This window comes from Ochlerotatus camptorhynchus, unplaced genomic scaffold (genome assembly GCF_037179485.1).
Source record: "Ochlerotatus camptorhynchus isolate MF236.1 unplaced genomic scaffold, CSIRO-AGI_Acam_v1.1 ptg000282l, whole genome shotgun sequence".
Classification (NCBI taxonomy): Eukaryota; Metazoa; Arthropoda; class Insecta; order Diptera; family Culicidae; genus Ochlerotatus; species Ochlerotatus camptorhynchus.
The window spans coordinates 65,695-76,322 of record NW_027040771.1 but is presented as its reverse complement, the minus strand read 5'-3'; positions in this window follow the sequence as shown (position 1 = coordinate 76,322).

The following is a 10,628-nucleotide window of genomic DNA, read 5'->3' as shown; positions in this document are numbered from 1 at the left end:
TCCTAAAACTAAAAACTACGAAAGAGTACGTAGGCCTTCATTAAGATCCACTTTCACGCGACGTTCAATCTTTCGATTTTCTCTTTACGCATGGTTCAGGCAATCATAACAAGCTATGACCGAATTGACGATTGTTTAACACCTGGTTAAACAAGCTATTCAAATGAAATTACGTTCTCGAATTTCACTTGGCATGTAATGAACAACAGAAATACACGATAATTCATATTTTCAGCGGTTGATGGTTAATTTTAAATATACTAACGGTACTGCCTACTACTACGACGGCAATTACAACAGCGACTACGACGGCGCCTACGACAACGACAACAGCGAATTTGTAACTTGCCATTTGTCTAAGATAAATACCTTTGCCTGGCACCTCCACTGGTTCTTCATATCCGCTATCTGTCACTGTTTGCAAAATATCCAATAGTAATTACCTTTGTTGTAATACTTCCTGTATTGCCATGGTCATCTGGGAGGAGGTTCGCATCTAGTGCTTTCCCCAGGAACCGTTTCCGGCCACCAGCTACCGCCCGTCCAGTCTTGGGCGTATCCAGCGAGACATCCTTCAGCATACTCACAATCTCCGACACTCAATGCAAATGGCAGGCACACTTACGCTAGTTACAAAAAAACACACCCATGCAAAGAAACGGATCCAATAAACGTCACTCTCGCGAAAGCACACCCGTCGTCATCGAATGGCATGAAAAAGGAATCGGTGGGCAATTTTGTGATACGGATTTCCACAACCAACCGGGAATGCACGAATTTCACCACACCCAACTGCGAAACACGTTCAGAAGCACTTTTGGTACACTTTCGTTCGAAAACACTTAATTTTTTTCAAAAATAGTTGCGAGTGACCAACATTATCACCGCGTAAATAAACTAAAATTAAAATTATCACTCGCGATGCCTCAAATTTCTGGACCGGGAGAAAAATCAAACAACGCATATAGCGTTAAATCTTCTGTTGCTTGCAAACATGATGAATCATGTTTTCTTTCTCGATTCTAAAACTTCTCGGAAAGCGAGAAAACCACCACACGTATAACCGTCCGGGAGGCAGAGAGCCAGCGCTAATCCGGCAAATGCAGCTGAAAACTATGAAAGCGAATGCACGCACAAAACAGAGAACAAACTTAAAACACAACCGTATCCAAAGGCGTTCGAAAGTCGACTCCGATTTACTAGTCCACTTGTATGCAAATAGAAAAAGTGGAATATTAATCAAATTTAAATAGGTTCAATTCAAGTTAGTTGGACACCAAAATGACGCGGCTAAACTGAGCTTGATGGTTTTGCTAATACGTACTGATCTTATGTAGAATGCAAGATACACTGAAACCTCCGTTTACGAAGTCTTTTTTTTACGCAGTATTCAATTTACGTCCCTCTTTTTACGAAGTGAATCCCAAATAACGAGGTTTCGTTTTACGAAGTAAATCCCAAATAACGAGTTTTTTTTTGCGATTATGGGAATCTGGGAAAAACAATATCCCACATGATGGGTATCTTTGGAATCGGAGTGAGATGTAGGAACCGGAAACCCATGTCTGACGCCATTTTGAAATCCAAGATGGCGGCATCCGGTTCATGAAAAACTGGAAGATACTTTCAATACCCCACAATATGGGTATTTTTGGAATCAGGGTGACGTGTAGGAACTGGAAATCAATGTTTGACGTCATCTTGAAATCCAAGATGGCGGCTTCCGGTTACAGAAAAACTTGGACATTCTGACATATACAACACAAAATGGGTATTTTTGGAATCGGAGTGACGTCAAGGGACCGAAAATCGATGTCTGACCCCATTTTGAAATCCAAGATGGCGACTTCCGGTTACAGAAAAACTTGGAAATTCTGCCAAATACCCCACAATATGGGTATTTTTGAAATCGGAGTGACGTTTAGGGACCGAAAATTGATGTCTGACGCCATTTTGAAATCCCATATGGTGGCTTCCGGTTACAGAAAAACTTGGAAAATCTGGAATTGGAGTGACATATAAGAGCCGGAAATTTATGTCTGACGTCATTTTGAAATCCAAGATGATGGCTTCCGATTACAGAAAGCGAGTGTGTGTAGTGAAGGAATCCGGGACGCCTTTTCTCAACCCTTTGAACCCCATACTTCCAACTCGGCTGCTTTCACACACTCTCTCACATACGACATGTAGAGTACCCCCTCCACTTCCGGAAAATGAAGCGATTATAAGCAGCGTGGAGATCCGGAAAATCTTTTCTCAACCCGCCGATCACCAAACACTCAACTTGGCTGTAATCCAAACAAAACTTACCGGATTGCCGATGCCAGTAACATCCCAACTAACAATTTTCACAATGTAAACGCTTTACTCATTTCATTTATACAGTCGCAAGCTGTATTCAAACGTTATACGATATGAGGAAACCTTTACTCAACCTCTATACAAGCAAATCTGGCGAACTTAGTCAGCTACTTATGGCTGTTGGAACGGTCGAGGGAAGCTCTTATTGCATATCCATTAACGCTTCTATACAGCTGTTATCCTGCTGTTTAGTTGTGTGTGAACTTGAAAGGCGCTTATTCAACCTTTTCCCGGTTATCCAATAATCACTACACAGCTTTCTCTTGAAGCCGGGTTAAATACTGTTTATGCTTTTTATGAAGGAATTTATTGAGTTTATTTTGCTGTGAATCAAATTAATCGAAATTAGTTACAAATCATCACCAAATTATTTACCCTGCACCGGAACCTGGAATCGAACTCGAGACGACCTCATTGGCAAACCTTGACACTACCAACTGTGCTACGCCAACACTTTGAACTTATGTAAACAAATCAACATTCCCTTCTACAACAAAATTGCTGAGTAGAGGTTTTATAATAGTGCACACGAATCACTTTTCTCGACTAGTTATAAAAGAGCAGAGTAAAAGCTGTAAAACTGCACACGTCTAAAAATAAACCTAGTTGACTGTGAAAATGCTTCCGAAGTTGCTCTAACACAGTTTATAAGCTGAGTACAGGTTGTTTAGTTGTTGAAAAAGCACTTTTGATGTTTATGTTATTCAGCAAGAGTGGTTGGTTGTTTAGAAGCCATCAAATGAGTAATATATTCACTTTGTTAGCTTTGTTTTGTAGCTACAAGTTGAAAGTTGATTAGTGTATGTATAGAAGTGACATTAGCGTTTATTGGCTAATGTTATTCAGTGCGACTGACAAATTGAATAATGGTTGTGAGAAAGTTGAGTAAACGCTCTCCAAAACTATTTTGCTAGCTTTTGCTTGTAGCTGTATCTGCAGCTTCTTTTCAGCTACTTTACAGCACAACGCTGGAAAAGTTGGCTTACAAAGCTGAAAATGTTAGTTGGGATACGACCGCCTACGCGAGCCATCTTCTCAACCACCTCTTTCATCCAGGATTGAAACAACCGTACCATCAGATTCGCCAAGTGCAAAGCATTCCACGTCGACCCTGACCAGTCTGTCTGTCTGTCTGTCTGTCTGTCTGTCTGTCTGTCTGTCTGTCTGTCTGTCTGTCTGTCTGTCTGTCTGTCTGTCTGGCTGTCTGGCTGTCTGGCTGTCTGGCTGTCTGGCTGTCTGGCTGTCTGGCTGTCTGGCTGTCTGGCTGTCTGGCTGTCTGGCTGTCTGGCTGTCTGGCTGTCTGGCTGTCTGGCTGTCTGGCTGTCTGGCTGTCTGGCTGTCTGGCTGTCTGGCTGTCTGGCTGTCTGGCTGTCTGGCTGTCTGGCTGTCTGGCTGTCTGGCTGTCTGGCTGTCTGGCTGTCTGGCTGTCTGGCTGTCTGGCTGTCTGGCTGTCTGGCTGTCTGGCTGTCTGGCTGTCTGGCTGGCTACTTTACAGCACAACGCTGGAAAAGTTGGCTTACAAAGCTGAAAATGTTAGTTGGGATACGACCGCCTACGCGAGCCATCTTCTCAACCACCTCTTTCATCCAGGATTGAAACAACCGTACCATCAGATTCGCCAAGTGCAAAGCATTCCACGTCGACCCTGACCAGTCTGTCTGTCTGTCTGTCTGTCTGTCTGTCTGTCTGTCTGTCTGTCTGTCTGTCTGGCTGTCTGGCTGTCTGGCTGTCTGGCTGTCTGGCTGTCTGGCTGTCTGGCTGTCTGGCTGTCTGGCTGTCTGGCTGTCTGGCTGTCTGGCTGTCTGGCTGTCTGGCTGTCTGGCTGTCTGGCTGTCTGGCTGTCTGGCTGTCTGGCTGTCTGGCTGTCTGGCTGTCTGGCTGTCTGGCTGTCTGGCTGTCTGGCTGTCTGGCTGTCTGGCTGTCTGGCTGTCTGGCTGTCTGGCTGTCTGGCTGTCTGGCTGTCTGGCTGTCTGGCTGTCTGGCTGTCTGGCTGTCTGGCTGTCTGGCTGTCTGGCTGTCTGGCTGTCTGGCTGTCTGGCTGTCTGGCTGTCTGGCTGTCTGGCTGTCTGGCTGTCTGGCTGTCTGGCTGTCTGGCTGTCTGGCTGTCTGGCTGTCTGGCTGTCTGGCTGTCTGGCTGTCTGGCTGTCTGGCTGTCTGGCTGTCTGGCTGTCTGGCTGTCTGGCTGTCTGGCTGTCTGGCTGTCTGGCTGTCTGGCTGTCTGGCTGTCTGGCTGTCTGGCTGTCTGGCTGTCTGGCTGTCTGGCTGTCTGGCTGTCTGGCTGTCTGGCTGTCTGGCTGTCTGGCTGTCTGGCTGTCTGGCTGTCTGGCTGTCTGGCTGTCTGGCTGTCTGGCTGTCTGGCTGTCTGGCTGTCTGGCTGTCTGGCTGTCTGGCTGTCTGGCTGTCTGGCTGTCTGGCTGTCTGGCTGTCTGGCTGTCTGGCTGTCTGGCTGTCTGGCTGTCTGGCTGTCTGGCTGTCTGGCTGTCTGGCTGTCTGGCTGTCTGGCTGTCTGGCTGTCTGGCTGTCTGGCTGTCTGGCTGTCTGGCTGTCTGGCTGTCTGGCTGTCTGGCTGTCTGGCTGTCTGGCTGTCTGGCTGTCTGGCTGTCTGGCTGTCTGGCTGTCTGGCTGTCTGGCTGTCTGGCTGTCTGGCTGTCTGGCTGTCTGGCTGTCTGGCTGTCTGGCTGTCTGGCTGTCTGGCTGTCTGGCTGTCTGGCTGTCTGGCTGTCTGGCTGTCTGGCTGTCTGGCTGTCTGGCTGTCTGGCTGTCTGGCTGTCTGGCTGTCTGGCTGTCTGGCTGTCTGGCTGTCTGGCTGTCTGGCTGTCTGGCTGTCTGGCTGTCTGGCTGTCTGGCTGTCTGGCTGTCTGGCTGTCTGGCTGTCTGGCTGTCTGGCTGTCTGGCTGTCTGGCTGTCTGGCTGTCTGGCTGTCTGGCTGTCTGGCTGTCTGGCTGTCTGGCTGTCTGGCTGTCTGGCTGTCTGGCTGTCTGGCTGTCTGGCTGTCTGGCTGTCTGGCTGTCTGGCTGTCTGGCTGTCTGGCTGTCTGGCTGTCTGGCTGTCTGGCTGTCTGGCTGTCTGGCTGTCTGGCTGTCTGGCTGTCTGGCTGTCTGGCTGTCTGGCTGTCTGGCTGTCTGGCTGTCTGGCTGTCTGGCTGTCTGGCTGTCTGGCTGTCTGGCTGTCTGGCTGTCTGGCTGTCTGGCTGTCTGGCTGTCTGGCTGTCTGGCTGTCTGGCTGTCTGGCTGTCTGGCTGTCTGGCTGTCTGGCTGTCTGGCTGTCTGGCTGTCTGGCTGTCTGGCTGTCTGGCTGTCTGGCTGTCTGGCTGTCTGGCTGTCTGGCTGTCTGGCTGTCTGGCTGTCTGGCTGTCTGGCTGTCTGGCTGTCTGGCTGTCTGGCTGTCTGGCTGTCTGGCTGTCTGGCTGTCTGGCTGTCTGGCTGTCTGGCTGTCTGGCTGTCTGGCTGTCTGGCTGTCTGGCTGTCTGGCTGTCTGGCTGTCTGGCTGTCTGCTGGCTACTTTACAGCACAACGCTGGAAAAGTTGGCTTACAAAGCTGAAAATGTTAGTTGGGATACGACCGCCTACGCGAGCCATCTTCTCAACCACCTCTTTCATCCAGGATTGAAACAACCGTACCATCAGATTCGCCAAGTGCAAAGCATTCCACGTCGACCCTGACCAGTCTGTCTGTCTGTCTGTCTGTCTGTCTGTCTGTCTGTCTGTCTGTCTGTCTGTCTGTCTGTCTGTCTGTCTGTCTGTCTGTCTGGCTGTCTGGCTGTCTGGCTGTCTGGCTGTCTGGCTGTCTGGCTGTCTGGCTGTCTGGCTGTCTGGCTGTCTGGCTGTCTGGCTGTCTGGCTGTCTGGCTGTCTGGCTGTCTGGCTGTCTGGCTGTCTGGCTGTCTGGCTGTCTGGCTGTCTGGCTGTCTGGCTGTCTGGCTGTCTGGCTGTCTGGCTGTCTGGCTGTCTGGCTGTCTGGCTGTCTGGCTGTCTGGCTGTCTGGCTGTCTGGCTGTCTGGCTGTCTGGCTGTCTGGCTGTCTGGCTGTCTGGCTGTCTGGCTGGCTACTTTACAGCACAACGCTGGAAAAGTTGGCTTACAAAGCTGAAAATGTTAGTTGGGATACGACCGCCTACGCGAGCCATCTTCTCAACCACCTCTTTCATCCAGGATTGAAACAACCGTACCATCAGATTCGCCAAGTGCAAAGCATTCCACGTCGACCCTGACCAGTCTGTCTGTCTGTCTGTCTGTCTGTCTGTCTGTCTGTCTGTCTGTCTGTCTGGCTGTCTGGCTGTCTGGCTGTCTGGCTGTCTGGCTGTCTGGCTGTCTGGCTGTCTGGCTGTCTGGCTGTCTGGCTGTCTGGCTGTCTGGCTGTCTGGCTGTCTGGCTGTCTGGCTGTCTGGCTGTCTGGCTGTCTGGCTGTCTGGCTGTCTGGCTGTCTGGCTGTCTGGCTGTCTGGCTGTCTGGCTGTCTGGCTGTCTGGCTGTCTGGCTGTCTGGCTGTCTGGCTGTCTGGCTGTCTGGCTGTCTGGCTGTCTGGCTGTCTGGCTGTCTGGCTGTCTGGCTGTCTGGCTGTCTGGCTGTCTGGCTGTCTGGCTGTCTGGCTGTCTGGCTGTCTGGCTGTCTGGCTGTCTGGCTGTCTGGCTGTCTGGCTGTCTGGCTGTCTGGCTGTCTGGCTGTCTGGCTGTCTGGCTGTCTGGCTGTCTGGCTGTCTGGCTGTCTGGCTGTCTGGCTGTCTGGCTGTCTGGCTGTCTGGCTATCTGGCTGTCTGGCTGTCTGGCTGTCTGGCTGTCTGGCTGTCTGGCTGTCTGGCTGTCTGGCTGTCTGGCTGTCTGGCTGTCTGGCTGTCTGGCTGTCTGGCTGTCTGGCTGTCTGGCTGTCTGGCTGTCTGGCTGTCTGGCTGTCTGGCTGTCTGGCTGTCTGGCTGTCTGGCTGTCTGGCTGTCTGGCTGTCTGGCTGTCTGGCTGTCTGGCTGTCTGGCTGTCTGGCTGTCTGGCTGTCTGGCTGTCTGGCTGTCTGGCTGTCTGGCTGTCTGGCTGTCTGGCTGTCTGGCTGTCTGGCTGTCTGGCTGTCTGGCTGTCTGGCTGTCTGGCTGTCTGGCTGTCTGGCTGTCTGGCTGTCTGGCTGTCTGGCTGTCTGGCTGTCTGGCTGTCTGGCTGTCTGGCTGTCTGGCTGTCTGGCTGTCTGGCTGTCTGGCTGTCTGGCTGTCTGGCTGTCTGGCTGTCTGGCTGTCTGGCTGTCTGGCTGTCTGGCTGTCTGGCTGTCTGGCTGTCTGGCTGTCTGGCTGTCTGGCTGTCTGGCTGTCTGGCTGTCTGGCTGTCTGGCTGTCTGGCTGTCTGGCTGTCTGGCTGTCTGGCTGTCTGGCTGTCTGGCTGTCTGGCTGTCTGGCTGTCTGGCTGTCTGGCTGTCTGGCTGTCTGGCTGTCTGGCTGTCTGGCTGTCTGGCTGTCTGGCTGTCTGGCTGTCTGGCTGTCTGGCTGTCTGGTGTCTGGCTGTCTGGCTGTCTGGCTGTCTGGCTGTCTGGCTGTCTGGCTGTCCAGCTGTCTGGCTGTCTGGCTGTCTGGCTGTCTGGCTGTCTGGCTGTCTGGCTGTCTGGCTGTCTGGCTGTCTGGCTGTCTGGCTGTCTGGCTGTCTGGCTGTCTGGCTGTCTGGCTGTCTGGCTGTCTGGCTGTCTGGCTGTCTGGCTGTCTGGCTGTCTGGCTGTCTGGCTGTCTGGCTGTCTGGCTGGCTACTTTACAGCACAACGCTGGAAAAGTTGGCTTACAAAGCTGAAAATGTTAGTTGGGATACGACCGCCTACGCGAGCCATCTTCTCAACCACCTCTTTCATCCAGGATTGAAACAACCGTACCATCAGATTCGCCAAGTGCAAAGCATTCCACGTCGACCCTGACCAGTCTGTCTGTCTGTCTGTCTGTCTGTCTGTCTGTCTGTCTGTCTGTCTGTCTGTCTGTCTGTCTGTCTGTCTGTCTGTCTGCTGTCTGTCTGGCTGTCTGGCTGTCTGGCTGTCTGGCTGTCTGGCTGTCTGGCTGTCTGGCTGTCTGGCTGTCTGGCTGTCTGGCTGTCTGGCTGTCTGGCTGTCTGGCTGTCTGGCTGTCTGGCTGTCTGGCTGTCTGGCTGTCTGGCTGTCTGGCTGTGTCTGGCTGTCTGGCTGTCTGCTGCTGCTGTCTGGCTGTCTGGCTGTCTGGCTGTCTGGCTGTCTGGCTGTCTGGCTGTCTGGCTGTCTGGCTGTCTGGCTGTCTGGCTGTCTGGCTGTCTGGCTGTCTGGCTGTCTGGCTGGCTACTTTACAGCACAACGCTGGAAAAGTTGGCTTACAAAGCTGAAAATGTTAGTTGGGATACGACCGCCTACGCGAGCCATCTTCTCAACCACCTCTTTCATCCAGGATTGAAACAACCGTACCATCAGATTCGCCAAGTGCAAAGCATTCCACGTCGACCCTGACCAGTCTGTCTGTCTGTCTGTCTGTGTCTGTCTGTCTGTCTGTCTGTCTGTCTGTCTGGCTGTCTGGCTGTCTGGCTGTCTGGCTGTCTGGCTGTCTGGCTGTCTGGCTGTCTGGCTGTCTGGCTGTCTGGCTGTCTGGCTGTCTGGCTGTCTGGCTGTCTGGCTGTCTGGCTGTCTGGCTGTCTGGCTGTCTGGCTGTCTGGCTGTCTGGCTGTCTGGCTGTCTGGCTGTCTGGCTGTCTGGCTGTCTGGCTGTCTGGCTGTCTGGCTGTCTGGCTGTCTGGCTGTCTGGCTGTCTGGCTGTCTGGCTGTCTGGCTGTCTGCTGTTGGCTGTCTGGCTGTCTGGCTGGCTACTTTACAGCACAACGCTGGAAAAGTTGGCTTACAAAGCTGAAAATGTTAGTTGGGATACGACCGTCAACCACCTCTTTCATCCAGGATTGAAACAACCGTACCATCAGATTCGCCAAGTGCAAAGCATTCCACGTCGACCCTGACCAGTCTGTCTGTCTGTCTGTCTGTCTGTCTGTCTGTCTGTCTGTCTGTCTGTCTGTCTGGCTGTCTGGCTGTCTGGCTGTCTGGCTGTCTGGCTGTCTGGCTGTCTGGCTGTCTGGCTGTCTGGCTGTCTGGCTGTCTGGCTGTCTGGCTGTCTGGCTGTCTGGCTGTCTGGCTGTCTGGCTGTCTGGCTGTCTGGCTGTCTGGCTGTCTGGCTGTCTGGCTGTCTGGCTGTCTGGCTGTCTGGCTGTCTGGCTGTCTGGCTGTCTGGCTGTCTGGCTGTCTGGCTGTCTGGCTGTCTGGCTGTCTGGCTGTCTGGCTGTCTGGCTGTCTGGCTGTCTGGCTGTCTGGCTGTCTGGCTGTCTGGCTGTCTGGCTGTCTGGCTGTCTGGCTGTCTGGCTGTCTGGCTGTCTGGCTGTCTGGCTGTCTGGCTGTCTGGCTGTCTGGCTGTCTGGCTGTCTGGCTGTCTGGCTGTCTGGCTGTCTGGCTGTCTGGCTGTCTGGCTGTCTGGCTGTCTGGCTGTCTGGCTGTCTGGCTGTCTGGCTGTCTGGCTGTCTGGCTGTCTGGCTGTCTGGCTGTCTGGCTGTCTGGCTGTCTGGCTGTCTGGCTGTCTGGCTGTCTGGCTGTCTGGCTGTCTGGCTGTCTGGCTGTCTGGCTGTCTGGCTGTCTGGCTGTCTGGCTGTCTGGCTGTCTGGCTGTCTGGCTGTCTGGCTGTCTGGCTGTCTGGCTGTCTGGCTGTCTGGCTGTCTGGCTGTCTGGCTGTCTGGCTGTCTGGCTGTCTGGCTGTCTGGCTGTCTGGCTGTCTGGCTGTCTGGCTGTCTGGCTGTCTGGCTGTCTGGCTGTCTGGCTGTCTGGCTGTCTGGCTGTCTGGCTGTCTGGCTGTCTGGCTGTCTGGCTGTCTGGCTGTCTGGCTGTCTGGCTGTCTGGCTGTCTGGCTGTCTGGCTGTCTGGCTGTCTGGCTGTCTGGCTGTCTGTCTGTCTGTCTGTCTGTCTGTCTGTCTGTCTGTCTGTCTGTCTGTCTGTCTGTCTGTCTGTCTGTCTGTCTGTCTGTCTGTCTGTCTGTCTGTCTGTCTGTCTGTCTGTCTGTCTGTCTGTCTGTCTGTCTGTCTGTCTGTCTGTCTGTCTGTCTGTCTGTCTGTCTGTCTGTCTGTCTGTCTGTCTGTCTGTCTGTCTGTCTGTCTGTCTGTCTGTCTGTCTGTCTGTCTGTCTGTCTGTCTGTCTGTCTGTCTGTCTGTCTGTCTGTCTGTCTGTCTGTCTGTCTGTCTGTCTGTCTGTCTGTCTGTCTGTCTGTCTGTCTGTCTGTCTGTCTGTCTGTCTGTCTGTCTGTCTGTCTGTCTGTCTGTCTGTC